The sequence below is a fragment of the Neomonachus schauinslandi genome, chromosome 6 (genome assembly GCF_002201575.2).
Source record: "Neomonachus schauinslandi chromosome 6, ASM220157v2, whole genome shotgun sequence".
NCBI classification, from domain to species: Eukaryota; Metazoa; Chordata; class Mammalia; order Carnivora; family Phocidae; genus Neomonachus; species Neomonachus schauinslandi.
The window spans coordinates 66,217,788-66,237,024 of NC_058408.1; positions in this window are offsets into that span (position 1 = coordinate 66,217,788).

Genomic DNA, 19,237 nt, shown 5'->3' on the forward strand with positions numbered 1-19,237 from the left:
ACTCAGGACCACCTCCTAGCACTCAGGAGCACCTCCTAGACTCAGGAGCATCTCCTAGACTCAGGACCACCTCCTAGCATTCAGGAGCACCTCCTAGACTCAGGACCACCTTCTAGACTCAGGAGTACCTTATAGCACTACTGTGTCCAATAGGAACCAGCCGCCCCCAGCAGTGACATGCAGGACCATTGAGGACTCGGGCCCTCAGTGGTGAAGGACAGATCGGTGGAAGTCCTGACCGAGGGCAGGGAAACAGGGAATCGATCGTGGGAAGGAGTTGTAGGCTAGCAGGTTCTCTGACCAGCTGTGGGAATGAGGACTGAAGCAGCCCATTGGGACCTGAGTCTGGCGTGTGTGACAAAGGGTTCCAGTGGCTGCGAATATAAAACTGGACTCTTGTCTGTGGAATATCTATAAATGTCTAGGTTAGGGCGCCTGGGGGGCTCAGTTGGTTATGGGTCTGCCTTCACCTTGGGTCATGGTCTCAGGGTCCTGGGATCAAGTCCCACATCGGGCTCCCTGCTCCACAGGGAGTCTGTTTCTCCCTCTGCCCCTCCCCAGTCGTTCTTTCTCTCTTTCTCTCAAATAAATAAATAAAATCTTTTTAAAAATGTGTAGCTTATGGGTGCCTGGGTGGCTCAGTTGGTTAAGCAACTGCCTTCAGCTCGGGTCATGATCCTTGAGTCCCAGGATCGAGTCCCACATCGGGCTCCCCACTCAGTGGGGAGTCTGCTTCTCCCTCTGACCCTCTTCCCTCTCATGCTCTCTCTCACTCTCTCTCAAATAAATAAATAAAATCTTAAAAAAAAAAAGTGTGTAGCTTATGTGCATACCCCCAGATTGCTCCCATCCCAGCTCAGTGCATTCTGAACTCGGAGGGCTACTATTGCAGAACCAGTGGTGCACTCTGCATGGGAGAAGAGGTCGGGGCCCAAAGCAGATGAGACCCATACCCCTGGGGTGTCCCGATCCCTGGCCCCTGTCTGGCCCCTTCAACCAGGCCTCTTCCTCATTGACCAAAAAGATGAATCGAGCCACTCAAAATCCCTGAAATCTTTTGGTACCTACCTCTTTGAGTTGTCTGTCTATTTGAAGATTTCATTTTGAAGTCATCTCTACACCCAACATGGGGCTGGAACTCATAACCCCGAGATCAAGAGCCACGTGCTCTCCCGACTGAGCCAGCTGGGCGCCCCACTTTGAGTTGTTTTGAGAATGTGTGTGCTAATCCCTGCAAAATACTTCGTGTGGCCCCTGACCTTGATATGCCCTCAATAAATCTCAGCCATTACCGCTAAAGTCCCAGAAAACATTTAGCTGGGGTATGAGTCCAAAGATGAAGCCCCAGATGAAAAAGGGGAGACCCAAGAACCGGGACAAAGACACCAATCTTGTGCTTGGGACAGGGGAGCTGGACGGTCTCAGGAGGAAGAGTCCAAGGCTGAAAAGGGGCCGCATACTCCCTGCAATCCCTCATGAGACCTCGCCAGGACACCGGCCTTCCCGCTCAGTGTGGCCTCGTCCTCCCATGCCCTCCCCCCTGCCCTGTCATCCGTTTGGCCCAAAGGGACCAGACTGCAGCGCTGCCCCCGCCAAGGCCCGGCCCCACTTCCAGGAGGGCCTGCTGGGGCTCAGAATAGCCCAGCTGCTGCCTCAGCAGATGGCCGGGCTAATTTTAGCCACGCGGTGCTCACCCAGGGACCAGGCTGGGCCTTTTAGATTTGAATAAGCCAGTGTGCAGCTTTGGTTTGGAGCCAACAACAAAGCTCTGAGCTGTTGTGATCTGTGTGTCTGCCTAGCACGTTACAGGCATTCCAGAAACACAGTGCTTAGACGATTTCGTTTCTCTGAACCAGCAAGAGCCCAAACTATGGAGCTAGCAGGTGGTGAAGCCTGTGGGGGTGCCGGGGATGAACCGGAACACCGAGTGCTGACGGGCAAGTGGCAGGTCCTCGGTGTTCCCGGGCACCCTGGCTCTCTTGCTGTCTTGGCCTAAATGAAAGAAGCAAGCCAGCTTCTTAGCTCCCCGGCTCCTTGTCGGGACCACTCCTGCATTTTGATGCTGGGGGAGGACAGATTCGGAAGTCATCAGCCACACGTGCCAGCAAGGACCTGGGGACAACCCAGTGTGAAGTCGGCAGATGTGGGACCTGAGGCTCACGGAAGCAGCAGACTCCACCCAAGGGCCCGACACAGGTTAGCATTGAGCTGGTCTGGGGACGCCTGGGTGGCTCAGTCGGTGAAGTGTCTGCCTTCGGCTCAGGTCATGATCCCAGGGTCCTGGGATCGAGTCCTGCATCGGGCTCCCTGCTTGGCACAGGAAGCCTGCTTCTCCCTCTCCCACTCCCCCTGCTTGCATTCCCTCTCTTGCTGTGTCTCTGTCAAAAAAAATAATAAAAAATTAAATTAAATTAAAAAATAAATAGTTCAGCGAGGGCATCTTTCTCCTGCACCCATTAGAACATCCTGTAGGCAGGCCCTGTGCTTCTTCCATAAAGACAGATGGCCTTTCACACCCCACGATGACTCGGAGATTCACACAGTTTCAACTTCTCTCCATGCACTGAGCCCGGACATGGCTGGAGGTTCTAAGAGTCATAGAACTCTTCTCAGACTGTTTCCTCTGCATGCCCGTAGTGTTGTGAAGTCTCCCTTGTAACTTCAATCCGACTGCACACCATTTAATTTTACACTCGCACCAATCCTGGGAAACTGAGGCACAGTGTGGTGGAGTGACTTGCCCAAGGCCGTACAGCTAAGTACATGACTTGGCTAAGTTCTAGACATGACTTTCGTTGCCTGACCCCTACACAGATCCTGCTGGGTGGGGGACCAAGCGAGAACCCTCCTCACCCAACCCAAGGTCAGCAACGGATGACCACTGCTCAGTCACTTGTACAAAGAATATCACACCTGCAAGGAAGCTTCTGGGGGTGATGGAGACGCTACGGATCCTGGTTGTGGCATCATAATCACTGAGTTGCACACTTTATTTTTTTTTTTAAAGATTTTATTTATCTATTTGACAGAGAGATAGAAGAGCACAAGCAGAGGGAATGGCAGAGGCAGAGGGAGAAGCAGGCTCCACACCAAGCAGGGAGCCCAATGCGGGACTCGATCCCAGGACCCTGGGATCATGACCTGAGCCGAAGGCAGACACTCAACCATCTGAGCCACCCTGGCGCCCCTGAGTTGCACACTTTAAATAGATGCAGTTCATCGTAATTAAGTGACCCTTCAATACAGTTGATTTTTAATCTTTTTGATTTTTTTTTAAGTAGGCTCCACACCCAGCATGGAGCCCAACGCGGGACTTGAACTCAGGACCCTGGGATCAAGACCTGAGTTCAGATCAAGAGTCAGATGCTCAATGGGCTGAGCACCCCCAGGCGCCCCTACAGTTGATTTTTAAATACCAGTGGGTTAAGTAGTCATAATGGCCTCTGTCCTCAGTGGCAAAACCAGAGCAGCATCGGCGGCTGGACTGGACTCTGCGTGATGAGCTCGTGGGAGTCACCAAAGGGGACAGAGGTGTCTGGCAGATTTCCAAAGAAGCCACGTGACCCTTCCCAAGGGGGAGAGAAGCCCAGCTCCTGACACTGCCTCCCCCTTCCTGTTTCCCACAGAGCCCGAGCCCCTCTGTTTCCTTCCCCGTGAACTCCCACACACTGGCTATGAGCCCCCAAGCCGACGCCTGGGGCTGAGCGTGGTCCCCGCCGGCTGCCAGGGCTCAAATCCTGGCTCAACCATCTGTGAGCCCCAGGGCTGCTCACTGACCTCTGCGCACTTCCTTTTCTTCATCTGGAAAGTGGGGCCCGCGGCACCTGCTCACGGGGCTGTTCCAAGGACGGATGGGTCTCTTTTATCTCGTTTTCGCGAGTTAATGGGCATGAAGTTCTTAGATTGGTGCCTGGTACACGCTTGTTGGCGTGTGGCCACGGCAGCGAGGACCACGTCCCCCCACACTCAGTGGCCACGGCACGATTCTGCCCCCCCCCCGGAGGGGGTTCAAACATTTCTTTTTTTTTTTTAAACATTTTATTTATTTATTCGACAGAGAGAGAGACACAGCGAGAGAGGGAACACAAGCAGGGGGAGTGGGAGAGAGAGAAGCAGGCTTCCCGCTGAGCGGGGAGCCCGATGCAGGGCTCGATCCCAGGACCCTGAGGTCACAACCTGAGCCGAGGGCAGACGCCCAACCGACTGAGCCACCCAGGCGCTCCGGGTTCAAACATTTCAACCATTGCACTTGCTTATCACCCCATCGACGTGTATTAGTTTTATTAAAATTGAAATTTGTTTTAAAATTTCTTCGATGCTGTGTCTTACATTTTCGAAATCTGTATCATGCAGCATAATGCAATTCTGTGAGGGAAAAAAATTAAAAGATACACGCCTAGAAAAAATGCTTAAGAAGAAAACCGCGAGATGTAAAAGTAGTAGTGTCTCTAGGTGGTTGGCTCACGGGGGATTTTTCTCTTTTGGGTTTTTCACTTTTTTTTTTTTTCCCCATAAGAAGCCTTTACAATCAGGTCCTAGAAACGATGAATGTCTTTAATACGGTTGGGGAGTCTCTGCTTTCCGGCCGCACTCTCCTTATCCTTGCTGCGGACCACAGATGAGCCCTGGTCCCGGGTGCACCCCACCCCTTATCTTTCCCGACTTTTCCCCGGGGGGCTCGGCCCCAGAAAACTCACTGTTGGGGGTGCCCGTGGGCACCATGGTGGCTCTCTGCCGGGGTCCCCGGACCTGGCCTCCACCTGCTGGCCCCCCAGGCACCTCCGCACCGGTCAGGGCTCCCTGACTCCCCAGAGCACATGCCTGAAGGCTGGCCGCCAAGCTCGGCGCCCCCAGAACACTTCCTCCGGGCCTCACTGCCCACTGGGCAGATTTTCCCGCACTTCCACAGGACGGGTTGGCTTTTCTGACTGGGAAGTTGGGTGGACCCCGAGGGCAGGGAATCGGTGAGCTCTTCGGCTGATTTGGGGCTAGGGACAGCTGAGCAGGGGCGGGGGCCCTGCTGTAAGACCTGGAGAGCTTCTGGGGCCGAGGGGACTTCCCCACATAGGCCCTGGCTGTCAACAGGGACCACTCCCATAAGGATCAGCAGGACACTCGTGTGCTGAAGAAGAAAGAGGGGAGCAGGCACGTCTGGGCTGACTCCTCAGCCCCCAAGGGGCCCTAGAGGAGTGGAGACAGGTGGAGGGCCCCAGCCTGGCCAAGGGTGTGCTGGGCCCGAGCAGTAGGGCATCCAGGATGGGGTCCCCAGCAGAGTCCCCGTCCTAAGTGCCCCCCGAGAAGGTGGTTTAAATCCCAGGCCGTCCCCCTTTAGGGGTGCTGCGTGTCCAGTGAGGCTGCCGGGCACGGGGTGCGCGCAGGGAGCGGTGGCTGAGCCCCGCAGTGAGGACACGGGCTTTGGCTTCTGCTGTGAGAGACAGTATGGCACCTGCATCCCAGCGGTGGGCTCCTTGTCCGTTTTCCGCCGAAGAGGGAGGCCCGGCCACAGCCACACGGCTTTGCCAGCCCTCACGTGGATGCCGGCTTCCTGGGCGGTGCCTGAGCCCGTCCCTTCTCTCCACGGCCCCTGCTGGGGACAAAGGTGACCTGGCGGGCGGCAGACGGTCACCCTGGCACCATCTCCGGGCCAGGAAAGACACCGGGCCCAGTGTGCTTAAACACCTCTGCTCCGTGGGTATCTTGCCCCAGGTGCTCAGCTGAGGCGTTCCAAGGCAGGTAACCAACTCTCTTGGAGGGCTTTCCCCTTGGATCTCTCAAGCCACCAGACTGACAAAGCCTTGTTACCTCTGAAGCCTCAAAGCACCTGCCTCTCAGTTTTCAAGAGAAAATCGTTAGTAAGAGGTAATTTCAGATGCACCCGGCTGCCTCAGTCGGTGGAGCGCGCGACTCTTGATCTCGGGGTCGTGAGTTCGAGCCCCCTGTCGGGTGTGGAGATGACTGAAAAAATCTTTGAAAGAAGTAAAGAAATGATTTTGTAGAAAATCTTGAGGGGCGCCTGGGTGGCTCCGTCGGTTAAACGTCTGTCTTCGGCTCAGGTCATGATCCCAGGGTCCTGGGATCGAGCCCCATGTCGGGCTCCCCGCTCTGCGGGGACTCTGCTTCTGCCTTTCCCACACCCCCTGCTCGTGTCCTCTCTCTTTTCTCAACTAAATAAATAAAATCTTTTTAAAAAATCTTGAAAAACACCTGAGTCAAATATTTAAATATATTCTGTTCTTTGTTATTCCAAGAAACCCTCTTGGGGTTCTTGGTTCCATACCAACCACTTTGGAAATAGTTGGTATTTAATGGAAAGCAAATCAGTTACTGGGCTGAAATGAAATAAGGCGTCAGAGGATGGGTGAGTGGCTCTGGGCCCAGACCCTGAGAACCGCCTCCTAGCCATAGGGGCAGGCCTGCTGGCCCCGTGTCAGCCTGGAGGGCTGTCTGGAAGCCTCAGCCCTCCATCCACAAACATCAGGGGCTCAGTGCCTCTGCTCTGCTTTAGAAAGAAACTGAGCCATATGGTGAATGGCATGGATCTTGGATGGAAAACACAGAAGGCAGGGAGGGAAAGGAGGCGTGGAAGCCGGGGCCCCAGCTAAGCCTGGAGCCAAGCCCTCAGGTGTTGGTTTTGGTGGTGTTACCTGTCCCTGCAGATTTCCTGATCACAGGTGGTAAGAGCCCATCTGTTACTGGAGCTGGACGGGGCCTCGGGGTACTTAACGCAGGGATCCCGGGCCATCTCAACTTTAACATGGAAACTTCTGTTGTATGTGGGAGTGTTGGTTTTAAAAGGCGTCCACAAATTCGTTGTGGATTTTCCCCTCGAACGAGAGCTAACTTGTCTTCCCTTCAATGTAGGCGGTATTCGGTGAATTGCTTCTAGAAAAATAGGGCCTAAAAGGCAGTGTGGCTGCCTCCTTGCCTTCTCTCTTAATTCGCTCTGGGGGAAGCCAGCTGCCAGGTTGTGAGGACACAGGCAGCCTCGGCGGCTGCATGAGAGAACCTCTGAGAAGGAGATCCTCCGGACCCAGGCGGGCCTGTGGATCAGGGTTCTCAGCCTTGGCACTATAAACATTGGGGGCTGGATACTTTTTCTACAGGACAGAGGGTGGCTCTCCTGGGTCCTGCAGGGGGCTGAACAGCACTCCTGGCCTCCACTCACTGATGCCAAGAGGACCTATACACACCCCTCAGTGACAATCACAAATGTCCCCGGCGGGACAAAGTCACCCCCCGTTGAAAGCCACCGCAGCCCTGGTCAAGATCATGACTTCCTGCTCCGTGAATCACCCAGAATCATGAGCCAGAAGCACCCAGCTAACCTGCCCCACAGAAACTGCGAGGTAAGATAATACATAAAATATGTAATACATAATCTATACAATATATAGCATATATATAATATATAAAGTTCTTGGGGGTGGTTTACTGTGCCGCCATAAATAACCAACGGACATAGGAGTTTTTCAGAGGAAAAGAAGGGTCTTTACCTTTCTTCGGGTTCTCAGGGGGCCCCTGACCCCAAAAGGTTTAAGGATCCCAGCTCTAGTCCAGCCTCCCCGCCGGTGTAAAAATCCTCTTCACTGCATGCCTTGAGCGCTGGTCAAACTTGGACTGCTCGAATGGTCCCAGTTCTCCTACCTCCTAAGGTCACTCAGCCCGTTGTTAACAAATCTGGCTGTGGCGTACCGAGCCAAAACCTGCTGCCTGAGCTCCGGCCTGGGAGGCTGGCCTGTTTATTCAGGTTTCCTCACCAGCTCCTCAATCCCTGTCAAAACGTAGCTTCTCTGTGCCCTTCTATTCCTCCTCCTCCTCTCTCTCTTCAGACTCTTGTTAACTAGCTAACTAATTCTTGCTACTCGGAAAAGATCAGCTAGCAAAAGAGCGTGCATATCCTGTTTAGCACTCCTGGAAAGAGGAGTGTCAGACCAATCATTTCTGGGAGTGCTCCCTGCTGGGGGAGGTCCCTGCTTGTGTTCAGGGCTGCAATTGCTGGGCCTTTCTCTTCACATCCCCTGAGATCATGGACGTGCGGCAAACAGTTCCTTCCTGCCTGCAGACTTGGGCTGCGGCAACGTTTATGATCTCCTTCGCCAAGTCCGAGGACTCCGGCAGGCATTACTCCCGGACGGCCACCTTGAGGGCCCCTTTAGTCTCTGTTGCAATCCAACAGGATACTTCCCCTTTGTCACAGGTCCACCCCCATGACTTCTAAAGCCAGCCGTTGTGGGTCAGAACCACTTTCCAGAAACAAAACAGATGCAGAAAGAGAAACCACAGAGCAGTGAACCTCTTTCCAGAACGCATCCTGCTAAGGAGAATGCAGGATTTTCACTGGCTGAGAGCTCATGCCCGTGCTCATTGGCTCAGGGGGCACAGCACGGCCGGCTCTGCTTGGCTAAAAATGCACGCAGGAAGGGGACTCTCAGAGCAGGGGAGAGAAAGTAATGCAATACCGTGAAAATGTGGGTGTGTGTTTGTAAAAGAAAAACATTTATAAAGACAAGTAACTTATATTGAGTGCTAGCGGGATGGCATTATGTACGAATATGCACATATATCTGCTCTCCTACTTAGACAATAGACTAACCAAATTAAAAGCATTTGTCTCCTGAAAAGCCGTAACAATTTATTCTAATGGTAGAACTTTTTAGATGCCCTGTTTTTACTTTGGCCACCTTGGATAAACTTGACAGACTCTCAAAAGCAGTGGTATGCTTGCCTGTCTCTGTCTCTTTTATTTATTTATTTTTAAGATTTTATTATTTGACAGAGAGATAGAGAGCACAAGTAGGCAGAGTGGCAGGCAGAGGGAGAGGGAGAAGCAGACCCCCCTGCCGAGCAGGGAGCCCAACGCGGGACTCGATCCCAGGACCCTGGGATCATGACCTGAGCCGAAGGCAGACGCTTAAGCGACTGAGCCATCCAGGCGCCCCTCTCTGTCTCTTTTAGACTACAATCCTAGCAGGCAGGACCCATGTTCTGTTTGTATTCCTCAGTCGTCCATGTACAGTTAATGAGTTTGTACACTGCACAAGGATGCCCAGCCAGGGCTGAAATCCAGCCTGCTTCTCTAATCAAGCTCCACAACTTGGGGTTGTGTCTGCCCAGAGGACTGTACTTCTCCTATTTTATCTGACCTATAGGTTTTCCTTATTCCCTAATAGTGCCCTTTGATTTCTCATCTCCTTAACATTGTGGGAACCCGATAAATGTTTGCAGAAAGAGGAAATGAATCAAAAAAATAAAAAATTTAAAAAATTTAAAAATTAAAAAAAAAGAGGAAATGAATCAATGAAAGAATGAATGGACATACTCTGCTTTCAGGGAGGTGATTTTTTTTTTTTTTGACCAGTTCAACAATCATCCCCCACTTTCCCTGCCCCACTTTTTTCCCTGCTATCCACCCCTTTCCCATTCCTCTACCCCCATCCCGTACTCAGGGTGAATCCTGAGGAGTCTAAGGCAGTGGTACTGAATCTTGGCTATGCATTAGGGATTTTTACAATCCCTATGCCCAGGGCCCAGCCCAGCCCAGTTGAAGCAGACCGTGAGGAGGTGGGCATCAGGCCTCAGTGGTTTTAAAGCTCCCCAGGTGATTCCATGCACACGAGGCAGACACCACTGATCTAAGCCAGTCATGGTGGTCCCATTCCCCTCACTGACATGCAGGGTAGGACAAAGCATGTGGCCCAATTCTGGCCCATGAGGCTTGAGGGGAGGCTGCCAGGGGCTTTCGGAAAAGAGGTCCTCACTGCGGTGGGCTGGAAGAGGTGGCTCCTTCCCTTGGGCTTTCTGCTGTCCGGGTGTGTAGACGTGGTAACCATCAGTCATGGTGAGAAGAGCTCTCTCATTCTCCAGGACAAGCTGATGTGCTGAGGAAGGCGGGCTGAGGAGACGGGAGGGGCCCAGGTTCCTGGTTATGGCCCCAAACTGCACGACCCCCAGCCTGAAGACACGCCATTTCTTTACCGTTCAAAGTCATTTGAGTGAGGTTGTTTGTTACTTAGAAAGGTACAACTGAGACAGTTAAGAGCTCTCAATATATAAAGGATTTTATTTTATTTTTTTAAAGATTTTATTTATTTATTTGACAGAGAGAGACACAGCAAGAGAGAGAACACAAGTAGGGGTAGTGGGAGAGGGAGAAGCAGGCTTCCTACTGAGCTGGGAGCCCAGTGTGGGGCTCAATCCCAGGACCCTGGGATCATGACCCGAGCCAAAGGCAGACACTTAACAACTGAGCCACCCAGGCGCCCCTATATAAAGGACTTTTTTTTTTTTTTTAAGATTTTATTTATTTATTTGACAGAGAGAGAGAGAAAGCACAAGTAGGCAGAGAAGCAGGCTCTCCACTGAGCAGGGAGCCCAATGTGGGGCTCGATCCCAGGACTCTGGGATCACGACCCGAGCCAAAGGCAGCCGCTCAACCGACCGAGCCACCCAGGCGCCCCTATATAAAGGACTTTAAAAGATTTATTTCATTGGAAGAAAAGTCCGATGAGAGTGCGTGTGTCTATGAGAAAGAATGCGGAAGAGAAAGAGAGAGAGACAGAGGGAGAGATCGTGTGTGTGTGTGTGTGTGTGTGTGTGTGTGTGTGTGTGTTTCGCCCCTGAGGAGAGCACAGGTGAGGAGCAATTGAGACACAACATGAAAGCAGAGTGGGGAGGGAATAAAAAGCCAAGAGCTAAGGGCACCCGGCTGGCTCGGTTGGCACGGGACTCTTGATATCGGGGATGTGAGTTCAGGCCCCAAGTTGGGTGTAGAGATTACTTAAAAATAAAATCTTTAGAGGCGCCTGGGTGGTTGCATCGGTTAAGGGTCTGCCTTCGGCTCAGGTCATGATCCCGGGGTCCTGGGTTTGAGACCCGAGTCGGGTTCCCACCTGGCGGGGGGGTCTGCTTCTCCCTCTCTCTCTGCTTTTCCCCCAGCTCGTGCTCTCTCTCTCAAATAAATAAATAAAATCTTTAAAAAAAGAAAGAAAGCCAAGAGCTATATATAGACAAAAACCCATATACACAGTTTGGGAGGAAATTAAGCTTTAAAAGAGGAACTAGAGGGACGCCTGGGTGGCTCAGTGAAGCTCTGCCTTCGGCTCAGGTCATGATCCCAGGGTCCTGGGATCGAGCCCCACGTCAGGCTCCCTGCTTGGTGGGAAGCCTGCTTCTCCCTCTCCCACTCCCCCTGCTTGTGTTCCCTCTCTCGCTGTGTCTCTCTCTCTCTCTGTCGAATAAATAAATAAAATATTTAAAAAAAAAAAAAAGAAGAGGAACTAGAATCATAGACGAAGAAGCTGGAGGAGGCGCTAAACAACATGAGGACGTAAAAATGCTGGTGATCGATACAGTCGCAACATGGTTGCTGAACACATAGGTCCAGGGGGAGGGTTAGAGCCCAGGAGCTAAGGTCGTAGGAGAAAGAACGAGTTCTGGGACCGGGGGTGGGAGCCAGGGAATGCACCAACAGTTAGTTATTAACACCCACTCTATGTACTCATGCAGCTGACACCACGAATCCAAGAACACTTGCAACCAACATGCAAGGTTTCCTCTCAAGAAGCCCCTGGAGAGCACTCCATCCTGCACATAAGATGCATGTAGTAAATATTAGTTGGGACACCTGGCCCCAGTGGGTTGAGCACCCAGTGCTTGGTTTTGGCTCAGGTCATGATCTCAGGGTCGTGAGATTGAGCCCCAGGTTGGGCTCCCTGCTGGGTGGGGAGTCTGCTTGAGATTTTCTTTCCCCCTGCTCTCTCTCCTCCCCACTCTCTCTCCCTCTAAAACAAATAAATCTTAAATAAATATATATGGGTTGAATCAACCAGAGACAATATATGATCAAGCAGCAAATTGTTGGTTCGAGGCTATTGTGTCTTTGGGATGCAGAGGAAGGGAAATTGGCAGACTCGCTGGAGTGATTCTGGAAAGAACCATGGAACATAGGAGCCCGGTCTTGACATGTACAGAGGATTTACACGGGCAGAGAAAATGGGCAGAGGCTCAATGACATGAATACTCAATCACGGATTCCTGGCAGTTGCTACAGGCCAAGTAATTCCTATCATTATGATCCAGAGACAAGTACACTATCGAGGCAGTCGAATTTGATGTGTGACTAATTGTTTGTTTTAAAGATTTTATTTATTTGAGGGAGAAAGAATGAGACAGAGAGAGAGCATGAGAGGGGGAGGGTCAGAGGGAGAAGCAGACTCCCTGCTGAGCAGGGAGCCCAATGGGGGACTCAATCCTGGGACTCCAGGATCATGACCTGAGCTGAAGGCAGTCACCCAACCGAGCCACCCAGGAGCCCTAACTGTTTTTAATTTGAAAAAGGCAAAGTATTCCATTCAAACAGAAAACTGTATGAAACAGCTGGGAGTAATTAATAAAATCCTTATGCCGCTCTTTTCAATGTTAGCAGTTTTTACATTTTTACATGAACAAACGGGCACCATGTAGAAGCTGTGCTGAAAGAGCCTTTGTGAAGCTTGGTTCTCCTTCTGTTGACAGACTGGACCCGCCACTGTCACTCTGGGGCGAGGGACACCAGCTTACTGGCTGTGAGATCCTGGAAAGTTTCCTAAACTCCTGGAACATCAGTAAAATGAGGGATATTCATGGTGCTTCTCTCAACAGGTTGTGAGATTAAGGGAGAAAATTGCAGGTAGTGTTACCTAGTGACTAATATGTTGTGGGTATTCTGTAAATGGTAACTACAAGCTATCATATAAATGCAAAATAACCACTACCATGAGCATGCAGGTAGTCTAAGGCTTAAAATCGAAGGAAAAAAAATAACCATTACCAAATAATCAGCAAATAACCAAAGCGAGCTGCTATTAACATTTTGGCACATTTCCTTCTGGTCTGTTTTCTAGCTAAAATGTTTTGGTTGTAACCCTACAGTAAGGATAATTTTGCATCCTACTCTTCTGAAAGAAATTAAAATAAATAAAATCTTAAGAAAAAAACTAACCCAAAGGTTTTCAATTCAGACAAAACCCCAGAAGTCTGAAAATACGGTTTTTCTTCTAACAGGTTTATTGAGATATAATTCATATACCATGCATGTCACCTATTTAAAATGTACAATTCAGGGGTGCCTGGGTGGCTCAGTCGGTTAAGCGTCTGCCTTCGGCTCAGGTCGTGATCCCAGGGTCCTGGGATCGAGCCCCGCATCGGGCTCCCTGCTCCGCAGGAAGCCTGCTTCTCCCTCTCCCACTCCCCCTGCTTGTGTTCCCTCTCTCGCTATTTCTCTGTCAAATAAATAAAATAAGGGCGCCTGGGTGGCTCAGTTGGTTAAGCGACTGCCTTCGGCTCAGGTCGTGATCCCAGGGTCCTGGGATCGAGTCCCACATCGGGCTCCCTGCTCGGCAGGAAGCCTGCTTCTCCCTCTCCCACTCCCCCTGCTGGTGTTCCCTCTCTCGCTGTGTCTCTCTCTGTCAAATAAATAAATAAAATCTTTAAAAAATAAATAAATAAATAAATAAATAAATAAATAAAATAAAATCTTTTAAAATAAATAAATAAATAAATAAAATGTACAATTCAATGGCTTTAGTAGAGTTGTGCAAACATCACTGCAGTCAGGCAATTTTAGAACATTTTCATCCCTCCCAAAACAAACCTTGTACTCTTCAGCAATCCCACACACCCACCACACCCCAGCCAACCGATGGTCTACTTTCTGTCTCTATTTGCTTATTCTGGACATTTCTTATAAATGGAATCATACAATATGTGGTCTTTTGTGACTGGCTTCTTTCACTTAGCATGTTTTCAAGGTTATCTCTGTTGTAGTATGTATTAGTACTTAATTTCTGAAGAATATTCTGTTATGTGGACATCGCTTTTTATTATTTTTTTAAGGTTTTATTTATTTATTTGACAGAGGGGGGTGGATATCACAAGTAAGCAGACAGGCAGGCAGAGAGGGAGAAGCAGGCTCCCCGCTGAGCAGGGAGCCCAATGCAGGGCTCGATCCCAGGACCCTGAGATCATGACCTGAGCTAAAGGCAGATGCTTAACCGACTGAGCCACCCAGAAGTCCCTGGACATTGCTTTTTAAGAAATAGCTCCTTTTAGGGGCACCTGGGTGGCTCAGTCGGTTGGGCATCCGACTCTTGGTTTTGGTCAGGGTTGTGAGATCAAGCCCTACATCGGGCTCCACACTAAGTGCAGAGTCTGTTTGAGATCCTCTCTCTCCCTCTGCCCCCTCCCGTTCATGCTCACTCTCTCTAAAATAAATAAATCTCTCTAAAATAAATAAATCTTTTTTTAAAAAAGATTTTATTTATTTATTTGACAGAGAGAGACACAGTGAGAGAGGGAAACACAGCAGGGGCAGAGGGAGAGGGAGAAGCAGGCTTCCCGCGGAGCAAGGAGCCTGATGTGGGGCTCGATCCCAGGACGCTGGGATCATGACCCGAGCCAAAGGCAGACGCTTAACCGACTGAGCCACCCAGGTGCCCCCATTTTAGCCATTTTTACAAAAGACTTTAAGTCATCTCTACACCGAACATGGGGCTTGAACTTACAACCCGCGAGGCCACGAGTTGCACATCCCACTGACTGAGCCAGCGGATGTCCCCATTTTAAGCATTTTTAAGGGTGGTTTTGGGTGGCATTATGTACATTCGCACTGCTGTGCAGCCATGACTGCCATCCGTCTCCAGAACTGCTCCGTCGTTCTAAACTGAGACTCAGCACCCACTACACACTGACTTCCCCAGGACCCCTGTTCTATTTTCTGTCTCCATGAACGCGACCATTCTATGTACCTCATACAAGTGAAATCCTTACAATATTTGTCTTTTTGTAACTGGCTTATTTTATTCAGCATAATGTCTTCAAAGTTCATCCACGTTTGGGTGCATATTTCAGAGAATTTCCCTCCCCCCTCCTTTTTTTTTTTGAGAGTGAGGGAGCACGAGAGTGGTGGGGGAAGGGGGAGGGAGAGAGAGAATCTCAAGCAGGCTCCACGCTCAGCATGAAGCCTGACACAGGGCTCGATCTCACAACACAGATCACAATCTGAGCCGAGACCAAGAGTCAGATGCTTAACCAACTGAGCCACCCAGGTGCCCCTCTTATATGTCATTTTAAATTGGAATACACAATTAGGGCCTGTGATGGATGTGTTATTGTCATACCACAGAGGGAGAAACTGAGGCAGGGAGAGGGGGCCAGGTTCCTGATTCTCTCACCTGGTCGATGTTGTCTTTGAACAAGTTTCCAGGTTGTTGGGAGAATCGAGTAAGCCAATGACTTAAACTCTCTCTCATAAATATCCAATAAAGAACCTCACTGAAGAGAATAGTTTAGTGCCCTGTTTGCGTTCCCACAGTTAATACGTGGTCGATATGGGGCTGGGAGACAGCTTCAGGCTTCAGAGTGTGAGAAGTCTCACATTTAGGGTTTTTGTTTAAAATGCAGATTATCAACTATCTATTAGAAAACCTGAAAGACTCCACCCCAAAATGCTTCAATTGATAAATTCAGCAAAGTCACAGGATAAAAAATCAATGTGCAGAAATCTGTTGCATTTCTGGACACTAACAAAGAAGCAGCATAAAGAGAAAGTAAGAAAACAATCCCATTTACAAATGCACCAAAAATAATAAAACACCTAGGAATAAACCTAACCAAAGAGGTGAAAGACCTGTGCTCTGAAAACTATAGAACACTGATGAAAGAAATTGAAGATGACACAAAGCAATGGAAAGACATCCCATGCTCATGGATTGGAAGAACAAATATTGTTAAAATGTCTCTACTACCCAAAGCAATCCACACATTAATGCAATCCCTATCAGAATACCAGAGTATTTTTCACAGAAATAGAAGAAACAATCCTAAAATTTGTTTGGAACCACAAAAGACCCCAAAGAGTGAAAGCAATCTTGGAAAAGCAAAACTGGAGGCATCACGATTCCGGACTTCATGTCATATTACAGAGCTGTCATCATCAAGACAGCATGGTGCTGGCACAGAAACAGACACATAGATCAATGGAACAGAACAGAAAACCCAGAAATGAACCCACAACTCTATGGTCAACTAATCTTCGACAAAGCAGAAAAGAACATCCAGTGGGGAAAAGACAGTCTCTTCAGTAAATGGTGTTGAGAAAACTGGGCAGCAACGTGCAGAAGAATGAGTCTGGACCACTTTCTTAAACCATACTCAAAATGGATTCAAGACCTAAATGTGAGACCTGAAACCATAAAACTCCTAGAAGAGAACACATGGAGGAATGTCTCTGATGTGGGCCATAGCAACTTCTTTCTAGATATGTCTCCTGAGGCAAGGGAAATAAAAGCAAAATAAACTGGGGCGCCTGGGTGGCTCAGTCGGTTAAGCGTCTGCCTTTGGCTCGGGTCATGATCCCTGGATCCTGGGATCGAGCCCCACATCCGGCTCCCTGCTCGGTGGAGAGCCTGCTTCTCCCTCTCTCTCTGCCTGCTGCTCTGCCTACTTGTGCTTTCTCTCTCTGTGTCAAATAAATAAATAAAATCTTTATAAAAAAAAAAGCAAAATAAACTATTGGGACTTCATCAAAATAAAAAGCTTCTGCACAGCAAAAGAAATAACCAACAAAACTAAAAGACAACCTACTAAATGGGAGAAGAGATTTGCAAATAACATATCTATTAAAGGGCTAGTAACCAAAATATATAAAGAACTCACACAACTCAACACCCCAAACCCAAATAATCCTATTAAAATGGGCAGAAGACATTAACAGACATTTCTCCAAAGATGGTCAACAGACACATGAAAACATGCTCAATATCATTCACCATCAGGGAAATGCAAATCAAAACCACAATGAGATATCACCCTACACCTGTCAGAATGGCTAAAATCAACAACAGGTGTTGGCGAGGATGTGGAGAAAGGGGAACCCTCGTGCACTGTTGCTGGGAATGCAAGCTGGTGCAGTCACTCTGGAAAACGGTATGGAGGTTCCTCAAAAAGTTAAAATAGAGGGGAAAAAAAAGTTAAAATAGAACTAGCCTGCAATCCAGTAATTGCACTCCTGGGTATTTACCCAAAGAATACAAGAACACTAATTCAAAGGGACACATGCACCCCAATATTTACAGCAGCATCTACAATAGCCAAGATATGGAAGCAGCCCACATAATATATCCATTCCCATGTGTGATACATATACACAATGGATTATTATTCAGCCATAACAAAGAATGAAATCTTGCCATTTGCAACAACATAGATGGACCTAGAGCATATTATGCTAAGTGAAATAGGTCAGTCAGAGAAAGACAAATACCATATGATTTCACTCATATGTGGACTTTAAGAAACAAAACAAACAAAGGAAAAAAGAAAAAAAAGACAAACGAAGAAACAGATTCTTAACTCTAGAGAACACACTGATGGTCACCACAGGGGAGGTTGATGGGAGGATGGGAGAAACAGGTGATGGGGATGAAGGAGGGCACCTGTCCTGATGAGCACCGGATGATGTATGGAAGTGCTGAATCACTCTATTGTACACCTGAAACTAATATTACACGGTGCTAACTATACTGGAATTTTAAAAAAAAATAATAAAGTTTAAAAAAACAACAAAAAATAAAAGGCAGATTATCAGAAGAGCCTAAAATTACTTAAACAGCAGACCTGCTGTTATGTGTGGAATCTGCATTCAGATAAAAGCTGGTTTGCTTTGGCCTAATGATACTTTGACCATGGGCTACTTTGCCACACTTGACTTATCCCAGTCCTCTATTCTTCCAATCTCAGAGTTGACCTTTTCTGGAACTCTCCATATTGGTATGACTTACCCCTACCTGCTGACAGCAGCAGGGATGAGTTGTTTTCGGCTCCTTAGAAGGTAGATCAGGATGTGTCTAGAAGGCACAGGAGGGGTTAAATTAGTGAAGCAAGGGTTACTTTGTAAAACTGAAGTTTCCACCACACTGTTCCCCTTCCTACCTCAGCAAGTGGCACCTAGTTTCCAAGACAGAAGCTGGTGGCACCAGGGAGACCCCCTATTGCAAAGTGGTGGCAGCAATAGCTAACATTTGAGCCCAATTGTGTGAGCAACTATTTTTTTTTTAAGTTTTTTTTTTAAATTTATTTATTTGACAAACAGAGAGAGACAGCGAGAAAGGGAACACAAGCAGGGGGAGTGGGAGAGGGAGAAGTAGGCTTCCCGCCGAGCAGGGAGCCCAATGCGGGTGTCATCCCAGGACCCTGGGATCATGAACTGAGCGGAAGGCAGACGCTTAACGACTGAGCCACCCAGGCGCCCCATGTGAGCAGCTATTACAAAACCTGTACATCTACCAACTCATCGCATCCTCAAAATCCTCTGTGATTATTTGCACTTTCCACGTGAGAATGTGAGGCACAGAGATTTAAGAAACAAACCTGAGAGGGGCCTTGGGTGGCCCAGTAAGTTAAGCGCCCCGACTCTCTCTCCTTTTCTGATCAGGCAGTGATCTCCTGGTGGTGAGATCGAGCCCCTAAACCCGCCCCACACTGGGCTTCTCGCTCAGCGCAGAGTCTGCTTGAGATTCTTTCTCCCTCTGCCCCTCCCGCTGGTGCTCTCTCTCTCTAAAATAAATAAACCTTTTTAAAAAAGGAGAAACAAACCTGCATTATAGATTATACAATGGCAGCCAGAACCGCAACCAGGCCTTAGGGCCGTAGAGCGCGCCCTCCGACAGGTGCAGACGTCTCTCCCTTTGGCCTGCCCGCCCCGAGGAGCTTCCCCGCCACCAACCATACGTGTTTCCAGGGCCCATGGCACCGCAATCCACTGCCCACATTTTTGTTCTGGAGCACAGATGCAAGCAGGCCACCCTGTTACTCAGAACCCGCCTTCTGCATCGCGCTCAGCAAGTCCCAGTGCTGAGCCCGGCCTCGGCTGCCTGCCCCGTCCGCGCTTCCAGTCCCTGGAATTCACCTGTGTTGTCCTGTCCTTGCCTCACTCTCCCCCCGACCCCCTAAATTCCCGGACAGGAAGGCTCGGGGCTCACTAACGTCTGTTACATGAACTGCTGACAGCCACGGCGGCTTTATCACGGGACAGGGCCATCTCTCCCGCAGCGGGACGAGCTGTCATCGCTGTTCCCGGAACACCTGGGGCAGGGGACCCGCCGCCCCGCCGCTGACTCCGGTCGCCGGGCCGGCAGTGGCCCCGTCCCGCCGTCGCAGCCGCAGCGCCGGCGGCGAGCCCCGGACGGCCGGGCGGGCCTCG